The 20,606-nt window shown below is 40.5% G+C and overlaps 1 long non-coding RNA gene across 2 annotated transcripts in view; it reads right to left on the reverse strand.

The window, feature by feature from the left end:
- LOC120770333 overlaps nt 1-15,128 on the reverse strand; it is a 39,234-nt gene extending 24,106 nt beyond the window's left edge. For both annotated transcript variants that reach the window (XR_005704928.1, XR_005704927.1), the window contains exon 1: nt 14,807-15,128. This is a non-coding gene — a long non-coding RNA (uncharacterized LOC120770333). The remainder of the gene's footprint in view (nt 1-14,806) is intronic.
- Between the last annotated feature and the right edge of the window lie 5,478 nt (nt 15,129-20,606).

A 20,606-nucleotide genomic window follows, 5' to 3' on the forward strand; every position in this document is an offset into this window, starting at 1 on the left:
CTTCCGCATTGCACTTCCTACTCATTCGCCGCGCTGCCCTTGTGTCGGCAGCTTTATGGGTGTAGCTACTTCTAGTTGCATTATGCTCGTTACTTACCGCCAACACCTTCGGCACAGCACTTGCCGGCACCCGCGCGCTCCATTGTATTGTTGAAAAATATTATTTTCATTAGCAACACAAGTTGCAACATATTTATTCACAGCATTCCACAGTGTGGCAGCACATAAAAGTCAACACTTATTACGTTGCATAGACATAACTAACTTGCAACAAGCGACAACATGCGACAGCATGGTGGCCTTTATAGCCACCAAGTAATGTTGCAAGACACTAGCCGCCACAACAACAATGTTGGCTTTAAGTGTCACAATGTGCCACCGCAGCTTTTTAACCTTCGAGCAAATGCGTTTAAGCCATCAATACAAATGGCTTAAGTAACAAAGCGGCCGTGCCACTTGGCAGTGCGGCAGTGTGGCAGTATGGCACTGCAACAGGCCACCAGGAGTATGCTTTGTGTGGATAAGAACTTTTCATTTTCACATTGAAATAATGGTGGGCTCTCAGCTATTGGTAAATGAGGCCACCTTGGGCTTGATTTTTATACGAAAGAGATATCACAAAAGAGACAAAATATAGAACTAGTCACCCAGAGAGTATTTTTGCTAATTTCGAAACGCACCCATCGCACGTCATATTTAAATGATTGCTACACAATAAATACGCTGAAAGAACTAAGGAACATTTCCACAAGAGCAATTATGGGCATGCACCCGCCTATTTTGAAGGTATTACTAAAAATGTCTAATAATCAATATAAAATTCTAAGTATACGAGTATAAAGGGTTCCAAATAAGAACATGTCGAAATTGTATCCTTCTTTAATTGCATCTCTGCAAAATTGGATCACTGAACTGTAAGGACAAGGGCTTCTTCACTGCTCACATTCCGGCGAGGGATATGTGTATGGGGAAAAATCGGTGGAGATGAGGAGCAGTAAGCTTTTTCACGTTTTCTGTACGCAGGTCTCAGTCAATCTTAGCTTTCGGCTACCGGACCACTGTAGTATTTTCAGGCAGAAGTGGCTAGCAGGTAGACGTATACCTATGAAGTACAGCTTCTTTTAGGGAGGTGAGCATACACTCCGACAGCAGATCGGCCGAATTGTGCATTCAAAGCTAGTCCAGGAGTGTCTGTCCTCACTAAAAATAGCATCAAGCTACTTCATCATCAGACCGGGTGCCCGCAAAGGTAAAAGCGATGAGCTCGGAATGAGGCAGAGTTAGATCCCCATTGGCGTATTGCGTTATAGCTCTGGACCAATGAATCTTGCTTGCACTTAGCAGACACTTCTGATCTCGAGTAGAACGCAATAGGTCTACCGACCTACTTTCCCTGAGAAAAGTTCATCTTGCCGCAATGGTAGGCCTCCTTGTCAAAGTTGTACGGAGGAGGGTGAGGTGGAAACATTCATGCACTTTCTCTTCCATTATTCAGTCTTTAAAAGACTGAGGCTGAATCATCTCAATAATATTTCCTTGGACGAACCGGAAGACAGTGCCGCATCTGATATTACCAGTCTCAACAAACTTGTGAGAGGATCAAGGAAATGTGTGGATTTCTATATACATATCTTATGATACAGTACATAAGAGTTTTTAGGTACCACAATGGACCGATGTTCTAAGCTGTTTAAGTGAAATCCCTGTTAGGATCGCCCACGAAATTTAAAAAAAATTTCCATAAGCGCCGTCCATCAATAAGACGATTCTCGCGGTATATTCTTTTAATTGCCGTGTTTTTGTGTGCCAGACATATTTACAATTGTTCAAAGAAATTCCAATTACAGCATCCATTAAGGTGTTGTACAAAGCAAACAGCAATTAGCTCCTAATTTGTTATTCCAAACCGATTATTAGTGGATATATTGGCAAGAAACCCATGACCCGCTATAGCGCATGAATAGTTTTTGCTTTACCGCGTATTTCAGATAAAACACAATTCCGCGTAAACATTTTCTTCGCGGTAAACAACAATAACATGGGCATATTTAAATTCCACCGCAGAGTAAATGGGTCTGCGGCCACCACTGTTTATATTAGCCAAAAGAATTATGGTAATTACAGTTTAGATTTTACTGCTCATTCTGTTTGTGCCACAACTAAAACGAGCGAACTTATGTAAATACAACACTAACATATAAACACACAGCACTCGGTGCTAAAATTGATTAAGATTAGTTGTAGGTCTGCTCTGCTGCATATTGACTTAACGGACTAGCCAAGAATTTCTAATCATAAACAATTGCCCTTGAATTAATGCCACAATTTTAGCATTTTGTACACTTTCATGTTGCACAACTGGATGCCACCGAAATCGGTCGAGAAAGCAAGAGAAATTAAGGAAAATTTCAGAGCTCACGGTGGTGTGTTTAATGAGGTGTAAAATGAGGTTGTGTGCTACCGTCTAAACTATTTTGGTGGAAATTTGTTCCGTAAAATACACCGTTTTGTAAACAGCACTCAATTTATTTGGATTTGACTGATTGATTCAAATAAAGCGTCTTTAAATTACGATTCTTTTCTTTTGGCCCCCGTACACGTCAATGCCACCCAAACGTGCGCACACTCAAGTGCGAAAGTATATGCCACAACATAAAGGCACACCAGAAACAAATAACCATCAGAGGCACGCTTCCATAATTGGGCGCTTGGCATTGACGCAATCGCCGCCCGCCTGGCATTGGCATTTCTTTCTATGTTTAAAATACGTTTTTTTTCGTATTATTCCGGAGCAGTGCATAACAATACCGAAAAGTTAATGAAATGGCCACGTAGTGGTGCGTACGAAAACAACAACACCCATCGGGCAAGGCAATGAACACCGCAGGGGCGAAATCAAAGCATTTATGGTACAACCGATCAATGCGGGTGACGGACAGCTCACAGCCGACATACAAACAAATTACTACTGTAGGGAGAAAGTGAAGAAAAGAGTAAAGGGTTGGGATTAGACTTGTGGCACTTCTACTTTCTTCAAAACAAGAAAACCAATTTATTGTTCGTTACCTCAAATAAAGCGTCCGTTATAAAAAGGTGGTGCGAGATCGAAATTGTTTCAGAGTTACAATATTAAAAGAACTCCACTGAACAGCAGATCAAGAAGAATTAGAAATTGGAGTACTTTTTAACTTCAACTCATTTAACACTTACAGGGTTTGTCCGGAAAGTAATAGGACTGATTTTCTTCCGTGCGAGCACCGACCAATGCTTCCGCAGCCGCCCTACAGCTCAGATGTGGGCCCCCGGGTTTTTTATTTGTTTCCTTGCCTGAGAAGGTCGACGAATGGCAAGCATTTTGAGACGACAGATGGGATCCAAGCAGCGTGCACCTCGGCTCTCAAGGCTATTCCCTAGTATTCCTTCCGTGACGCCTTCAATGCTTGGCAATCAGCGCCGCATCGACGCAGAAGAAGCCTATTTTGAAGGGTTGTAAAGTATCGATTGGCTCCATACATTTTTTTAAATCGTAAGTCAAAAAACGGCTTACTTTTAGATTATTAGAGGCGAAACAGGATTTTCTAGCCGGTTTTCACCTCCAGTCTGCTAATAAAAATCAGCATGAGACTGACATGAGGATTGCAATTTATATACAAGGTACATATCGTTCAGACAAAAAACAACAAGAGACTGCATTTATGCCCAGTTCTGTAATATTGTCCTTCTAAAATACTTTTGACCTTCCCATAACATAAAGAGCCATTGCTCACACAGTAACAGCGTACATTGGCAATTAAATAATTTTGGATTTCTGTTTAAAAGCACACTTCCTGGCGCTTCGAGTTTCATCTCTTTATTATCGATGTTATTTCTGTTTCATTTTGGACCCCTGTCACTCTCTCTTGTTTTGCCCTTGTCAACTTTTGACATTTCAATTCTCCGTTCAACTGTTGACAGCTGCTTGTTCGTCATCTATTTTTACAATTCTTTGTGATGTTTTCACTATGATAATTTCACGACCCTCGCACTAACAGACAGGGGTGTTGGCACTCAAAAATTAGGTAATTATGTTGGTTTTAATTATGAAATGCCTTAGATCATGTGACTTCAAAGTTTTGCGTGTCAAACTCTTTCGCAAAGTTTTACTCTTCTTTGCTGCCCTTTGAGGCTTTCTGCGGTTCTTCAACTCTTTGTATTATGACTCTTTTAATGTATTTTATTAATAAAGTTAATTAATGCGATGTAATCAGTCCAAACAGCCAATATCTTTAATTAACCGGTTTATTTGTGGTGTCAACTTAATTTGCATAACAAAATTGTAATTCCCGTTAACACGGCGGCGATAAAACATACCAGACGGTCTCATACTTAATTATCTAGCAGCATTCATTATTTATTACTCACACACACAAACACACACACACATGCACGAGCACATTAGAGTTGTGGGTTGTTGCTTTGCAGTTGCTGAAACTTTAATAAAGTCTAACAAAAGGAAGTGACATTTTTACGATCCCATCGGGAGCGCACTGCAGGGCATACAATGTCGACCCCTTCCATAAATATATGAGACAAACATAAGGGCTTATATACCATGTATTGCATTTGTGGACTAACTTGCAGGACTACTGACATACTCACTGGAGAAAAGTGACAGAATGAGTGATAATCAGTCGCACAAGGCACACACTTGATGTTGTAGTTTTAATTACCGTTGTACATAAAATAATTGTTGAAATTAACGAGTTTCGCCACCCAATGAAACGACGACCTATCACTTATGTACATATGTATAAGTAATAATATATATATGGCTTGCCTGTATCAATGTCTTGCAATAACATTCCTGTCAAACGCATGAAACAGACAACTTCGTAGTTTATTCATGAAAGTTTCCTTTACGGCATGCAAAAGCCAACCAGCACATTTAATGCAAGTCGCTCGCATCGGGAGAGTTTGTGCATTTAACTGTACACATGAACTTTGGAAAAAGCCAAAAGTGTAATAATGTGAGGGGAGCCAAGTGGAGCTCAGTTTGTCAACACACCGATCTAGCAGTATTCATAAGCGTCACTGACATCGGCAGCACCGTACGCACGAACACGCAAAAGTAATCGTTAAAAGCTTTGTTAAGTGGCAAATTTATTCGCCTCAAAGGCATAGACCTGTGGGCCCCCCTTTGTTGCTAATTGCACCCTCAGGGTGTTGCCAACCCTGTAGTCAACGCCAAATAGTAATGATTCGATTCAAGATGTCACTGAGCAAATGTTTCGATGGATTATGCGCAGAAGGGAATGAGGGAAAAAAACGAAGAATACGTCCCCTCAATATAACAATAGCGTATAATTTTTTTTGGGTTTTGAGAAAATCGAGTTTAAAGTTTTTGTAATTTTCTTATTGAAGGAAATTTCTGAACATGAAATTATGCACCATTTTTTCCAATGACATTTTGACCCACTTTGTGGAAGTAGAATTTGACGAAATTTTGACCAGACATTTAATCAATGATGGAGATTCTAAATATGCAATAAAAAAATAATGGCGTATGAGCACATACGCTATTGTTATATTGAGGGGACGAATAAAGTAGAAAAAAACAAGATCTCTAAAAACGCCAAACCTTTACTCTTGATTTATATTTAGATTTTTTTTCCATTCTTGAAGCTCTGCTATTCAACACTTTCAAGCTGGGACATAGAAATGTAATTTATTACCTCCGACACAGCTGATAGTTGTGGACCCCATTTTTATGTACCTAAACACAACAAAATGGGCCCCAACTCCCGAAATAATGGCGCTTACCTGCGGCAGGTCCGTTATAGCCTATGGCGGTAATTAAAAGTAAATTTAAAGTGTAACTGTGCGCTATTAAAATGACAGAAGCAACAATTACACTCATTTGAACAGTTATAGCGGTAATAAAAGCACATTATCTTCCTCACGATAGTGAATTACAACTGCAATGCAAATGCGAGGTTCTCGGAAGATTGTAGTCCCGTTAGCGAGCATTGTGCTCGTATATCATAAATTATATCCAGTTGGGCATAAAAACATCATCAGGTTCCCTATGAGGAGGGAGCCACATTCCGTACTGAACCCCCTTACTTAAACATAAATTGAAGCGGATTGTATCCACACACACGCACCGACCGTAAATAACCTTGAATAACTAATTTACGTGCGCAATGTGTGGGATTAGTGGTACAATAGGTGTCGGCATTTAACTGTCTACCCTCTTGGGTTGCCCAACAGCATACTCCATTTAACTAAGAAGGTATTACACAAATAAATAAGGCTCACCAGCGGAAAGCTTGTTGAAATTAGCTTCACTAGGGTCTTAGGCCTATCAACGATTTGAATGAAAACAAAATAAATTTTAGTTATTGCAAGGCCATTTCACAACAGTGTGCATGCTCAAATAAGGTCACATGACTACTAATCGTAAAAACACGAATTGAATTTAAAAAAACTTCCGCGGCTAAGATTCCGATTCGGGTTTCTACCCTAAAGCATAAGATACGGAATTTTCTGGAAATTTTCAAAAACTTATTTTCGCAAAGCATTTTGTCAAAAAATACCGAGATGCACTTCCACATAAATGGCTGCCATTTGCAATCGTAATAAATGATTCGTAAGCAGGAAGACAATGGTCAGATGTATTTTTGATGTAACACACCATTAAATTGTTGAGCCGTATGAGTCCTGATGGAATATGGAGTCATGTGTAGAAGTTCACGCAAGTGAGGAAAGTTCTCTGAGCGCCATGCACCTGGGAGTGACCAGAAACGATTCTTTAACAAATGGGTCAAGCAGCTCACGACTTCCGGTCTTAGACCGAGTATCCTCTGGTTAGCCAAAGAACATCCGTTTGAAGGCGATATAAACTGAGAAGGCGAACCATTCCTCCCGAGAATGTGCGCTTGGTTTAGTACCCGCCACGTAAAAACGCCTCCAATGAAAAAGAATTAACAGCCTCGGATAAACTCGCCCGAGGCTGTTGTGTGCTTTCGGCTATAAACGCGTGGTGATGTCTAAGGCAGCAAAATAGAAGATATGAGTTCCGATGACATCTTTCCCTCCACATCAACAATAAACCACGTGGTGAGCAAACCAGTGCTGTATTAAAAATGCTTTTCTCGAGGTTTTCGTATTTGGAATTCGCAAAATTCTTCGTGAAGAAGTCAGAGTCCTTACACTTCGTGTAGTTTGTGCTTATCATCAATTGTTTTATCTTTTTGCTGAAAGCACAATAATTACCATAATAACCATAACAGTTATCTTTACATAAGCAAGCCCATAATTTATCATGATCGTACGACCGTACTGTGATTATAATCGCATTAACGGCGTCGTTCAAATTCATTAACATTTCCTCAGAAAGTGCTAATGATTCCCTATAAAAATCGCAAATCGCGTGCCACTGTGCTTTCTTCCCCACAGCGACCGCCTGCTGGAACAAGAAAATCCGCGCTTCATTAAGCAATTACATATGTACGACGAGTAAATGGGCGCACGAGGCGGAAGGCGAGAGCTGGCTGCTAATTCGACTGTGTCTTTGTCGTGTCTCCCTGAAGGCACGCTGCGGTCGCTGACACTGACTGCCTTCACGAGCAGATGTGCTTTGTGTGTGGCAACAATAATAGCAACCACTGTGTATTGACAGCTGCCACTGACCGCACGCAAATCGCTTAGCCGCAGAAACTTTTGGCTTAGCTGCAAAAGTAATTAAAGCAAAAACAACGAGTTCGATGAAATTTCTCCGAAATAACTTAACTAATTCTTTGTATTCTTTGTGTTCCTCGCATCTGACCAAAAGAATAATTGACGTGGCAACAGTTTCACCACCAACGCCACTGTAAAGGATGCTCAAGCAGTTGTTGTTGTGCGGGAATACAATTGAGTCTACGGCTAAGCTGAATAATAGAATTAGCCACCAATTGTCACCGGTCTGTCGAAACTGTGCTAAGCGGCTGCTGGCCCCACCCCTTTCTTCCTGTTCATGCCTCTGCCGCTGCTTTCGGCTACTGCATTTACGACCACTAATCGCCCTCGGCTCGCTGTTGAGCATTGATGTCTGCTTTTTGGGTCATTTGTCAGCTTACGTGCTACGGATCAGAGTACAAATCTTCGCAACATACTGTCCACATGGACAAATACGTAACTAGCGCTGTATGAACGGGCACACTGAGCACCTTACTCAAGCCACCGTCCTCGCTTTCAAAGGATATTTGCATAACATTATCGCTCAGGTCGAATTTTATGACCATTTAATGGCAAAGTGGCAAACAATGGTGCCTGGACAGCGGTTTCCCCTTCCCACTATTTTGAAATGTTCGGAGGCACCTCTGCAGGGTAATAAAACACTTCGATTTAACCTCAACTTATGTCGCTTAAATGCAGACTGGTCATTAATCTTTTGCAATTTTATGAGCCTCGACTGGGAAACATACGGTGCATACTTGTCCCCGGCTGCGTATATTATATGCATGTTATTCATTGCTCTCAACACGGCAATGCGAAAAAGCTCAGTTGGCATACTGTGGTGCCCTGCTGCCCTGCTGAAAGCATGGAGGAAAGATACTTTTGCAATATCCGAGAGAAGCTGAGAAAAGTGGCGGAATATATGTAGTCTCACCAGCCTCATCCACACTACGGTAACTTCTAACAGCTCCACCAGGAGCAAAACCACGATATTGGTGGAATCAACAACCCGGAAACCCAAAACGCACAGCTTCTTCTTCTCTTAGAAATTTGTTCATAACTTTTTTAGAACAAAGTACCATATTTTATAACGGTATTTGCTGATATCTACAAATTTAATATTTCTTTAATTTTTTTGTTTCAATTTCTATTTTTGTAAACAAGAGTACAATTCCACAATTCAAATCAATTTTGCGAACAATAAACTCAGTTGGACAATTCAAGAAATTAGAATTCTCCCTCTCTTTATTTGCAATTCGACAATGCGATGACCTTATAGCGCCACTGCATGCAACATACATACAAGTGCATACACATTGTATTTGAAGGTCTAAAAATACAATACTTATCTCTCCCCCACCGGAATAGCTAAGCACCTACCATTGTCCACCCGTCCCCCCTCGTTGAAGTGACCGTGGTTCAGCGGCGTTTTAACAGCGTTTTTCGTACCTCATTCATGCATTGCTCAAATCACTTTCCTCTCTGACCACCGGTCATCCGGTGGCACTTTGACGATGTCGTGCGGGCAATGCCAATTTTCGACCTAATTTGGTTGATGAATGGTGGGAGCAGCGAAAGGAAAGCACAATTGCAGAGTGCAAGAAACCAGACGAGACAGAAAGGAAACGCTGCCAGCCCACAGAGTACTACAATGAACGCGCTACACGCTTACCCCCTCGCTTTACCAGGTATACGTAACTACATTGTTGCCTTTTGTTGTGCTCTTTTTCTATGTCGCAACACTCATCTAACATAAATGAACGCTTTTGTTGTTGTTTCTGTAGTTAACACTGTTTTATTTTGCTCTCTTTCCTTTCATGCCTTTATTTTTAGTAATTTGCCCTCAGTGCGCTTTCAGTTTTCTTGTGCTTATGCCTCCACCCCTCGGACCACACCCGTAGCAACGGCGAAACACCGGGCCGTAGAGGCTTATATATGAAGACATTTGTAGCTTAGTTTAAGTTGCATAGTTTTGGGCGCGCTTTCCATCAATGCCTCGCCTGTTCGCTGGTTCGTGCTTTTCGTGTTTTTCGCACTTGTGCACGTGCACCGCAAATTGGCGGCAGGATTAGCTGCACGGCGTATTCACGTTCATTGTTCACAGTGGCACCTCTTCGACACAGCGGTGCGGTATGGACGGCTCTTAAGTGCTAAACGCCTAAAGCTATGCATGCTGCATTGGTCTTGTATTGCCTTTCCGCTTTCCACTTTCAAAGATTATCACAACGCTGTTATATTTTATCTGATGTAGAGGCGGTCGCATAAATTTGCACGCCAATTCGCTAATCTGCCTTTGAAAATCTCGAAACGCCTTTATAGTTTTTTAAATCTGTTTACCGTAAAATCAGTACCGAATTTATAGGTTCAAGTTTATCAAATGTCAAGGAAGGCGACATCCTTTAAAGTGTGAATGGCAACAACAACTTGAAAGAAAAGGCAAAGATAAATGAATTTCATATCATTTTGGCTCCTTAGTATTTTTTTTATTTCTAAAGATCCGTTTTCATCACTAAAAGTTACCAACCATTTTATGAAAATATTTGAGAAATTTACTGTTTGATTTCCTTCTCACAAAATGCTAGAAATATCAAAAATGACCAAAACTCTATTCATTGAATACCCACTTAATGACGGAATTTAGATGTGGCTGAACTGTAATGAAATATTGTCAACGTTCCACGCACCTTGTAGTGCCGAATTCTTTTGAATTCTCCCTGACCTCACAGTCAAGTCAATTATTTTGAGACTTGAGTGAACCTTTTTCCACATTTTGAGGTGAAGGACAAATGGAGCGCACGAACAAATGAATTGGCGACCCTTGCGATGGAGAATAAAAGCTGTGATTTAAAAGAGCAACACCGCTTTGCCTTAGCAACGCACATTAAGCCAACACAATAAATATAAAATCAATAAAGAAAACTTGAGTCTAACAAAAGGGCGCCCTGCACTGAGATACTCTGCGTGATATGATGGCATTGAAGGGGGAAATCTGTCATTGCACCGCCTCACGGATCACCCAGTTCGCTTTGCTCGGTTCATTGCATTCTGTTGTGCCGTTTTGGGCCACGCGGTCATTGGCCTCCAAGCCATTGTAATGTCACTACCAACATAAGGGTCGGTGGGTCGGTGGGTCGGTGGAGTTGTGCGACATGCATTTCTTCCATACTAGTATTCCTTTTAATGATCATAATAAAAATTCTGAAAGGCAAAATAACAGCGCTTTTCTTTCGGAATTAAGCGAGCACATAAGGTAAATAAGAAAAGAGCGGAAGGGTAGTAAGGACTAATAAAAAAATTCCACTTACATTCCAGCTGCGACTCAACTTCACCGTCTTGTTCAATGCAAGACGTTGATTCCACCAAGGAACGTGATGCGAATTGTAAGGATATCCTTGTGGAATGGAAGTTCTGACTGCTGCTCGACGAATAATCTGCGGAGTGTGCACATCAAACGCTACAGACCAATCTGACAAGATTGTAATTGGAGTGAAGTTTCTTTTTCATCCGATTTTCATTCGGCATGGCTCTCACTTCATTGCGTTTAATTAGAGAATTTTACACCAATTTCAATGACGAGGAATCAGGCATTCCTGCATACACTTCGTTATTGATAAGGCTACTATGATTATGGTTGCGATCCAACACTGATGTGATGCGGTCATATCAACTTGATCTACTGATTAAGGCATGCAATGTGTTCAAACGCTTTTACCGATGTTGATAGTTTTATTTGTAATATGAGTGATAACAGCGTCCATTAAAGTTTTATGTGTAGATAACACAACCAACAAGAACGAACCTACTATCAGCAGATCGCCGAATATTATCAGGCCGATTTTGTATGGAGCATATAATACGTTTTGTTTCAGCGCAAAAAAATATATATTTATTTCACTTCGAAGTTCTTATCCCCAGCATATTATAAATGCGCCTAAATGTAGGCAACATAGTTTCATATATTGCTCAATATTATTGATATACAGTATTTAAGGTTCGGTGCTTACAAGAATAGGCATTCCTTTTGAATTTGGATTAAAACAGAGCTTGGAAAGCCACACAAAATGGAAGAGCATGTTTATATTATATCATAAAAGCATATATGTAGAAAGAAAACCTCAATCTTCAAGAATATAGCCTTTTTCATTTATTTTTTTCTTTTAGAAGAAAATGTTAAGTTACGTCTGGTAAAATATTACTTCTGCGCGAAAATCTAAATATTTAAATAAGAAGCCTTTCGGTGCTCATATGCCTCGTGCCACCGCTGTTCATGAGTAATTAGCATAATTTCACAAATGTAAGCAATTTTTTCATAGAAAAGCAAAGAGACCAACACACGAAAAACTCAATACGAAAGTAAATAAGCAAGGGAAAGCAAGAAAAAAGCCTTCTTTTTTGTTTCGAAACATTGAAATGACGTACACGCCCTGCCTGCGGGACTCATTGGCTTAGTGATTGAGGGAATGCTAATGGATCCCTGCCCATTTATTATGTTTACAGTAGCGCCGACATTCATGGCTAACGATGCATATAGTATGTACACACAACACACTCATATATATATATACATATATATACATATGTATATACATTTTTATATATGTATGTATATATGTTTATGTAGGTACGCATATATGTATGTATATAAATTCATTTATCATCAACTCTTTAGGTGGGGCGATTCACTTTTTATAGAGCGAACGTTTTCCATCTCTCAAAATATTTGCTCGGCCGTTTGTTCTTTCATACATACAGAAGTGTATTTGCATAGCGTTTTTATTTGCGGTTGGCCTAAACAAAATAGCTTATCATCACAAACTAATTAAGCAGCAATAAAAAACACACAAGCGATTTCCACTTACCGAAGAGACTGGTACTGACCCACAGTAGGCCCCAAGCAGCTTCAACAGGTGAGCGCGCCTGTATATGAAACAGCTACACGAGGTGTTTCGTCGAATATTGCGAGTTTTATGCTTATAGTTGCTTCGTCGAAAACACAGCATCACGCTCAGAGTAATACAAATATCCCTTAATCCATTTTCCACAAACTAAATGCAGCCATAGATACATACTTATGTGAGCTTATAGCGAAAGTCCGTTTATTTCCAAATTTCCATTGGCTCTTCTGGTTCAATTGCTTTGCCGAGCAGCTGAAAAATTGATTGTCACACAAATTTTCAAGCAATTATTTTTGTTGTTGTTCATCAAATTGTTGTGCTCGCGATTTCTTGATAAACCGTTGGTTGTTATGGCTCTTAGCATTTCTTTTCTGGATTATTTATTGCGTGTGGCAATTTAAAATTTAATGCTTGTGGGAACTTAACCGATTCACACCGTTCTCAATTTCAAAAACATATTATCGGATAGTTTTGAGTTTCTCAGATTTTTTCTTTTTTCAAATTAAAATTAAAATAATTATTTTGTTCTCTTTCGCCGTTCTTATGCATTTTATGACAAAGACATTTTTCAGACGGCGTGTGGATCGAATAAAGAACTTTTTTTTTAACATTTTGAGTTCGAAATCGTAAGAGAGTTTGCATTTTTTACTGCTCTTTAACAGGGAACACAACACATAACTGCTGAAATCTGAACTCGCTAGTTCCCTTCAAGGTTATTTCAGGAAAAATACCGTTAACGCTTTTTAAAGTGTATCTAGGATTATTTGATAGGTCTATTTATATCCCCCAGTACTACTGAGGTCCAAAGGGCTTCGGAAAAAAACATATTGAGTAGTCGAAAAAGTCTTTTCGTATTTCTAATCAAACTTCAACTTATTTTTTTTTATATTTATACTAATAAATAAATAAGCAAATATTTTGGTCGGCAACCGTCATTCATTTCAAATAAAGCTGTGATTTGGAAAAAGATTTTGCTTTGCGAAAACTATAAAATTTAAATATAGATTTATAACAGTGAATACCAAGGTACCCCGAATTTCAGTCCGAAAAGTTCGCTCGAGCAGTGTATGCCCTTCCTGCTTTGTCTGCATTTATTTTAGCGTTTTTGGTAATAAATGGAAATAAACGTGTAAACGTGTGCCATTCTTTGAATAGTGTTTTTTCAGTACCAACTCAAGTCTTCTGACTTTCAAGCACAAGTTAGGTCACTTTGGTGTCAAATGTCACAGTCAGTTGAACCTCAGCAATTTTATCCTTAGCCTCATACACATTCGAAGAGACCAAGTCGCACTCATTTGAATTAAGGCTTTTCTTTTGCCTCTTAGGTCAATTGTATGCCATTGAGCATTGGCCCCTTGAAACGACGCCATTTTCGTTGCAGCTCTTAGTTATAAGCAAATTCAGAATAAGCTTCTTCCTGTAATTACAATTTCAATCAGCTTTTCGTCTGCGCTCGGATTTAACGCAATGGCACTCAGCTCCTTTGCCATTTCAAGCTCACTTGCTGTACACACACACAAATACATATTTATGCGGCAGTATGTTGGCCATGTACGTGCTGCATGCGATTGTGGCATTAAAAAGCGCACACACAGGGGCACTTTAACTCGTGCGTGCGTGTGTGTGTGTGTGTGAGTGCATAATAAATGCCCTAAAATTTACGTACATGAAAATGCATATTTGTACATTCCACACGCAGTGCGACTATTCCGATTACATTTGCACACATTGCCACTTGATTTGTGCCACACATGCGTGTTCTGTAAATACAATATTGCAACAAATGCCACTGCAACATGTAAAAGGTCATAAAGAATCGGAAAGACTCTAGCTACTGTTCACCATCTCGTGCAGAGGCAGGCGTGCGCGGACAGAGGGGCGCACACGTGAACCCCGGCCGCATATGCCACTTGCCACATGCCGCATACTTCATCAAATTGCCATACATGCAACAACATCGCCGCCGCTGCCAATGCAATTTCACTCCACTTATTTCCGCCACGCAACGGACGAGTCACTGCTTCGCACGCGAGGGGGGGGGGGGGCAGAAGAAACACGAACGCGAACATTCAATGCAACGCGAATGCATTTTTTTGTGAATTCTTCAAATATTTCTGGTTTCCCGTATTCCTTTAGCCGCTTCAACGCGCGCGTACACGAACACACTTGGCCACAAACGGCGAACGCACGCACACATGCGCACGCATACATACTTGCTAGATTAATTTGTACTCTACTTTTAACGACTTCGCCGCGTTGTGACTTTGTACCCTTTCACAGTTTACTGCCTCGATACCAAATGTCAACAGCACAACCTCATAGCCTCGCCGCCACCGTCAACGTTCAACATTCAACCGAACTGTCACTAACACTGGCGCTCAAATGTGACTGCTGTGACGAAGTCAAAGACGAGGCCGAGTGAATTTCATAAAAACGAAAAACAGCACAACTTCTGATATATTCTGTCTCTTTCACTACTCAGCGTCGTCACCGTCGTCGTCGTCCAACTGCCGCGACATACGTCCGTGCAGTAACGCGTCGAAATCCCTACTAAACGCAAAAATCCGGTGGCGGCGCAATAGTCGCTGGCAAGCACAACCGACGCCACGCACGGACACTTGTGGCAGTCGTGCTCGCTTTCGGAGTCGATTTCGGAGTGAACGGCAAATTCTTGCAGTTTCCCGCTCGTGCTGCCCGGCCCTCTAGCTATGCGGCGGGCCTGGGCAAATCAGCTGGCGGTCGCCAGAATCAAGCAAGTGGTTGTCGCCTCTCTGCGGCTCTGAGTGCGCGCCCGTTCAGAGAGCGAACGTGCTCCCCACTTGTTTACGTTTCTCGCTTTGAATGGGGGAAGTGGGTGCTTTTGGGCCACACTGTCTGTCTCTGTGTTACTGGGGCGCTCATGCGATGGCACACATTTGTGCTCATGTGTGTCTATGCCCTTGCGTCTTCAGACCTGGATGTCCATAAACATTCATCTATACGGTTAAGTACGCATATGTTAGTATTTATGGTGGCACAGTGGACCAAATGTTAGGAAAATATTGTATCTTTACCAAGAATTTTTCCATGCGAATTTTCGGCGACTTCCGATTATGCGTTGAAATTTAAATAGCTGTTAATTAGGTAAATATCGGAAGGCCCGGAACGGCGTATATTGAGTTTGCTAGGAAGTTTGTAACACCCAGAAGAAAATGTCGAAGATTTGTGGGTTATATATATGTATGTATAACTGATCAGCGTGACGAGCTGAGACAATGCAACCATGTCCGTTTTCTCGAACATGAACTAGTCACTCTATATTTAACATATCAATAAGAAATGAATTGCGAATGTCTTTCTCTTCTCAAGTTAAGGGAAGGATGACTCCCACATAAAATTTTTTGCTTTACCTAGACTTTCGCGTATATAAATATGACACCAGCTTACAACAGATGAGCTTGTTAGCAACAAAGTGCACCAATTATATCATAAATTTTCGGAAGACATGCTAAATACAGTTCCCTACCCTGTAGAATAGTAAAAAATTGTATTGGCTCTCAATGCGTAAATTATTTATTCCAATGCCTGGACAGAAATATTACTGTCCCAAAATGACAACAAAGTCCTACACTAGGCCACCTTTGAGAGCCGTTGCTTTTCTATAAGAAGCTTTAGTAGGAAATGCATAAAAAGGAATATGTAGTTGTAAATGAATAGTTAAGTCCCAGTCAAATGAAACTTAATGGAAAGCTGTTAGCTTATTAAACACTATTATTTTCTTTTACTCAAGTTGTGCGCCAGGGCGTAAGAGTTATATGCCGACCTAACAATGCCAGTTCTAGCAAAGTAATGTTCGCATGTGTGTGTAAGCTTATATATGTATGTGTGTACTTATGTGCGTAAATGGTCTGTGGTGGTGTCGCCGTCAATCAAATCAAATTAATTGAACTTGAACAATTGCTTTTCTACTTTGCTACTTCGAAAACGCAAGTGAGGCTTGCCTTGATGTGTGTGAGGAATAAGTGAGTAAGCTGTGTGTGGGCACTATAATTTAGTGGGACAGTTTTATATGAAAGCAGATCGCTTCGTCCGCGATTTCGAAAATATTTTTGAGCAGAATGGTTCTAGTAAAAGTTTTCATCCAAACAAATATTTAAGCCACTTGTCCATCGCTGAAGCTCTTCGTCAAAGAAAACTAAACAGTTGTTGATAGATCAGTTTTACTAGTCCATTACGGGATCGGTAAGCCAACAGAGCGGAAATATTTCGTAATGAAATTTCACCAAAAGAATCAAAGAAACATTTTTAAATACTGAATATTTTATAAATAAATTTACTTTTTTATAATCTTTAGGAATTTCAATGCATTGAGAAAATTGGAATTGCTTTGTTTTATTACACTTTAAATCACGTGAGAAATGTGTGTGAATTAAAACCAAGTTTCATCCCAACTCATCCTCAATTTCCAAATAAATAAATAGCTCATAGACTTTCGCATTTTTTGAAATTGACCAATTTGAGAGAATTATAAGCAACCAATAGGAAGCCACTGCAGCTAGGGCTCTTTCTGGCGCAACAATTGCATTTCCGTTCAACAGCAGAGCGCCAAAACAATCTGTGTCACCCCTTTGGTGGCATTTTATTTGTTCGCTTGGACATTGATATCAGCATGATATATTAGCATTGAGGTCGGAAGTCGATTTGCTGCATTTAAAATGCAAATGCCCATCCACAAAGGCCGACAAGGCAATGGGGCACAGTTGGTTGCACAAGACAATCGATCTCCCGTGTGTGGACTACGCTGCGTATACGTCACTGCCAGCTCAATACCGCTATACCTGCTGTGGACACTGACAGTGTTGCCTTTAAATGGATGCATTGAGCGTTGATTGCATTCATTTCCATATTTAAAGACTGTTCAGGTGACGCTGGTGAATTCTCAGCACAAGCCAACTGGGGTCTCCATATTGCTTGTACATTAATGGACATCTTAGGCAATTTACAAATAAATTAATAGTCAACTTTTGTGAATGTCTCACGGGCATGTGCAAGTATAGTTATGTATATGAGAAATCGATAAGCCAATTTGTTCTTAGTACAAAGCATATATTTGAGGATATGTTATTAATAAAAGATTTTAATTATTGCTTTCTGACTCCCCCAAGCTCGCCTTAATCTAAGCAACAACTTTTCGAAATCGGGTCGCAGTCATCGTGTGTAAGCTATGTACATATATTAATAAGTAATTCCAAATTCTCTCCACATTTTTGTTACTCTCGTGTGAAAAAGTCTCATTCCTGCCCTTTTGGACTCAAAAGCTACTGTATAATTACCGCGCGGGGAGCCCCAATGTTTCCCTATGCAACACTATCCTTCCTAGTCACCAAATCACCTTTTTGGAAAGAAGCAAAACTCTATTTGACTTCAGTTTCATTAACCGTAAACTTCGAACCTTGTTTACGACATAAAATTCATACACACGTACACACAAACCTGTGTGATCCAAAAGTTCGTTGTTCGTGCTACCTAATAGTTTCCTCTCCATGCGCTGTCATAACACTTATGTGTGTGCAGTCGCCTCGATCGATGCCATTTGTGCTTGTAGGAATTCTTACGCACCAACCGACACACATACATGCATATCTCGTTTCCTACCGCCTTATGATAAAATTATGAGCTGTCATGATGTCGTAATTATAACACACACACACCCCCCCAGCACAGGTGTGTATGTTTGTAAAGCATTCACAACGACCCCTGAACATTTTCATAACCGTCCTCGATAATGAGGCATATAAGTATTCTCATTAATGTTTCGGTAAACACGTGCATACATGCATATCATAGCGCTTCTATATATACAGGTAAATTCGTGCGTATATCTGTATGTGCTGTTGCGAGTTTTCACGTCAGAAGTAATGTGAAAAGTTCCATGAAAACGGAAATGACTGAAGACACACATTTTTCGGTAATGTGTGCATGTGTAAGTGCGCGTTTTGACGTGTGCGTTATTAATGATGGCGGCATAAGTGTTGAGCGATGAACTTAAAGACCGAAAAGTCAAGCTATTGGGACAACTTCGAATGCAAAATCGAGAAGTCGGAAACCCTCTAGATCGATATTGTGATGTGTTTGTCATTTCCGTTAAAGAAGAGGTCGTAATATTTAATGGAGTTTATTAAAAAATAAAATTAGTCTATTTTTTACTTTTATAATCGGAAAAAGTATTTTAGACTTACCGGAAAAAATAGTTCCTTTCTGGGTTGATCTACTGAATGCTGAGAGGTATCCTAAACCTGGCCAAACCTCTACTAATGTGTGGGCAGCTGATAGCTGATTTGACGATGCAATTTTCTAACGACTTGCGGTCGCTTAATATTTGTTGGGCTCTTTCACTGGAAAAATATTGACACATTGTAATCTTCCAAGAACCCGCGCTTCTCTCGCAGTTATTTAGTGATGATTAACTGTTTACGAAACCCAATATCCACGGATTTTCAAAAGGAAAACCAAGATTATTTTACCAGAATAAATATTCTAAGCGAAAGTTTGTAAAATTTTTGTAAACTTTGCCTGACATTTAAAGTGTAACGTTTTGAGGCTGAAAGGTTTTTCCATACACCGCGGTAAATTTATAGAAAGATAGATAGATTGCATGTGTCTACAGAATAAACGGCGCCCTTATTGGTGAGTTCATGCGTCAGTACCAACGTCGCTCAAGAGTAAATCAACTGAACTGTTGCCTTCATTAATTTTCAAACGCACTTATCTGCGCTTGCTACGTTCAATGTTATTGCCTGCGAGCAGAGTAAGGCGACACAAGCGCGCAGTGAGGCAACAGTTCTGACAGCCAAATTGCTGAACTCATTCACTGGCGACACCCCCCAAGCAACGCTTCATCCAATTCATTGCCCGCGAAGCTGCCATAATGCGAAGCATATCTTTGAATGCTTTCAGGTATGAAAGCAGAACACGACACATGAACAAGCACGCTTAAGAGCGCACAGATGTCGTAATTATATAGCACAGTGTTCACAGGCGCTGAGGTCATTGACAATGCCGCAACACACTTACCCACTTATCCAGTGAATGGCGCTCCACATTCTTCCGGATGGCAAAAGTTATGTTTCTCGTGTCTACAGCGACGCATGATACTGCCACAAAGCACCTCAGCAGACATACCCTTCTCCCATTGTCATCAAAACAGATATGTGCTTCAAGAGTGAGGAGCTGCAGCAACTTAAGCACTTAGGTGAGTGCAGCGCATGCGTTTAGAAATTCATATATCCGTAAATATAGGTGAATATGCCCGAAACGTGTTTGTATCTGAGCGTGCAACACCAGCATTACCAGCTCCGGCTATCAGCACACGTCATCGGAACATTATCGGGCGATGTTGGCTGTCCCCTTGGGATTTCTGAAATTAAAATTACAAAAGTAATCTAAAAGATACTACAAAAATATTCCGCTAGACTTCTTTAACCACCAAACCTCAAATTCGAAGACAAATTTTCCTTCCCACGAGAGTGAAGTGTAAGTCACCGGAGCTGACCCGGGCTGTCAACTCGGCAATATTCATCGAATATACTTCAGGACCGTTTTCAGGACAGTAAAAACCACAAATTTAATTTATCAAACTTAAAACCCTCATCGGCGATCGGGCTGGCAGGTAAAGGGTCTGCAGTTTAACATTGATTGTCGAACTTTTATAATTTCGTTTTCGCTTTCTTTTATCAATCCACTGACCCACATGTAATACCACTCTGATGTGAAAACAGTTCGAATATGTGCAATTTCCCCTCCTTCATACGATGTTTATGTATGTTGGCCGCTTCTCAACACTGAAATGCCGAAAATTGCCATCACAATAAATATTGATGTTGAAACCAAAGTTTTATTTGCCAATTTTCTCACGCCCGAGACAACCGATTACCGTTAAGGAATGTCGACGATTTCGAGAGGAATGCGCTGGCGTGGGAAAGCAAGCTGAGACGAGCTGTTGAGCCAACAAACCAAAATACACACACACACCAG

The sequence above is a fragment of the Bactrocera tryoni genome, chromosome 3 (assembly GCF_016617805.1).
Source record: "Bactrocera tryoni isolate S06 chromosome 3, CSIRO_BtryS06_freeze2, whole genome shotgun sequence".
Classification (NCBI taxonomy): Eukaryota; Metazoa; Arthropoda; class Insecta; order Diptera; family Tephritidae; genus Bactrocera; species Bactrocera tryoni.